The sequence below is a fragment of the Pipistrellus kuhlii genome, unplaced genomic scaffold, assembly GCF_014108245.1.
Source record: "Pipistrellus kuhlii isolate mPipKuh1 unplaced genomic scaffold, mPipKuh1.p scaffold_m20_p_9, whole genome shotgun sequence".
NCBI classification, from domain to species: domain Eukaryota; kingdom Metazoa; phylum Chordata; class Mammalia; order Chiroptera; family Vespertilionidae; genus Pipistrellus; species Pipistrellus kuhlii.
Window position 1 is genome coordinate 58,063,506 of NW_023425595.1, and position 2,158 is coordinate 58,065,663.

A 2,158-nucleotide genomic window follows, 5' to 3' on the forward strand; every position below is an offset into this window, starting at 1 on the left:
CTTTATCATTGTTTGTAAAATTTATAATTTTTTAATTCGATGTTTCCATTTTTTTTGTTGGTATTCTTTTCTATTTTTTTGTAATTTTGTATTTTCCTTTCTGCTTTATATATAAATAAACGGGGGAAAATATATCATTTATTTTAATTAAGTATAAATAAAAAAAATAATAATATGAAATTACGTCCTCCGGGCGAGATGTACTGACACGTCCTAGTGAAAGAGTACGTGCCCATTACAGGTTGCGTAATTAAAAAGGGGAAACTCCCCGGTTAACCTCCCTGAATGCTCTCTAGCCCTTTCCCATTGAATAATAGTCATTAAAAGCAACATAGATGTTCCTTATTGCCATAGGGCAGTGGTCAGCAAACTGCGGCTCGGAGCCACATGAGGCTCTTTGGCCCTTGAGTGTGGCCCTTCCATAAAATACCACGGCCTGGGCGAGTCTATTTTGAAGAAGTGGCATTAGAAGAAGTTTAAGTTTAAAAAATTTGGCTCTGAAAATAAATTTCAATCTTTGCACGGTTGATATTTGGCTCTGTTGGCTAATGAGTTTGCCGACCACTGCTAGGGTAACAGTGTAATTTGCTCCCTCTTTAAACCAGGTGTGCTTAAAGCACAGCACTCCTCAGGTCCATGTCGTTACTTCAGATCTGTTTCAGGCTTCGAACCCAGTCAGAATATTCTCTACAGGAAAAGAGAGGGGCTTCTCTTCTTTAACAGCGAAACAAAAGTACTGCCAAAGCCACTTCCTGTCCACGAGGGAGGCCAGTGTGGAACCAAGCCAATGCACACAGGAGGGAGGAATCGCAGATACACAACTTGTGTTTACCACACCTGAAGCCCAAATGCGTAGTTTCACAAGCCAACATGACCTCCTTACCTAAAACAAAACAAAACAAAACATTGGGTCAAGTATACTCACCAGTGTACCCATCTAAAAAGGCAGAACTTGCTTTTTAATTATTGGTTATTAATGAATAATGGTTGTGTCCTCTTCTAGTTTCCTAAGGCTGCCATAACCTCACTCCAATAGTACCCCCAGGGCAGTGCAGGGGCCTGGGGAGCAGGGAGGGGGATTGCATAAAGGAAGAGGTAGTGTAGTCATTCTGGCCAAAACCGGTTTGGCTCAGTGGTAGAGCGTAGGTCTTTGGACTGAAAGGTCCTGTGTTCGATTCCAGTCAAGGGCATGTACCTTGGTTGCGGGCACATCCCTGGTAGGGGGTGTGCAAGAGGCAACTGGTCGATGTTTCTCTCTCATTGAGGTTTCTAGCTATCTCTCTCCCTTCCTCTCTGTAAAAAATCAATAAAATATATATATTTTTAAAAAGAGTTCCTATTATAAATTGCATTAAAAAAAAAAAAAAGAGTAGTCATTCTGAGGAATGAATAAACATTCCCTAGATAAGTTTCAGGGATCCTCAAACTTTTTAAAGTGGGGGCCAGATCACGGTCCCTCAGAGAGCTGGAGGGCCGGACTATATGAACTACTAATTCCTACTGTAACACCTCGGCTGCGCTCACTGCCCAAAAAACCTGGCGGGCCGGATCAGACTCCTCTGTGGGCCGCATGTGGCCCGCGGGCCGTAGTTTGAAGACGCCTGATAGAGCAAACGGCAGGTATTCTTGCAAAGTACCATGTATAAAAAGAAAAAAAAAATCTACTGTCAACAATACCCTTCAATACAGCTACATTAGGTTTTCTGTTCATCTCCAAATTAAAAACAGCTTTTCAAATTGGATGGGTTTGGCTTCATGACACATTTCCTTTCTTTTATGAACAAAGAAAAGCTATGATACAAAGTGCTCCGCTGGGGCCGGCGCTCCAGAGGGCTTGTCTGGAGAGGAGATAATTGCACGTGCAGTGTCCGTGAGGGCAAGAGCGGAGACGCCTCTGGAGACGGTGAAGTTCCTGAAGCAGACACTGCAGGATTTGGTGACAGCAAACACATGTTATCTGTTCCGTTGATGCCACAGACTTATCTGATGTGACTGCAACTCGGCAAACTCAGTGACATTTTAAATGCCAATCCTCTCTCTAAAGTTTATGGGCAAAAGGTCAGATTTATCATCTCCGCTATGAAGCAGCACTCCGTGTGGTCCAGGTCTCACATGGGGCTGAGCAGGGAGCTCCTTTCGCTTTGACGTTTTAGTTTCT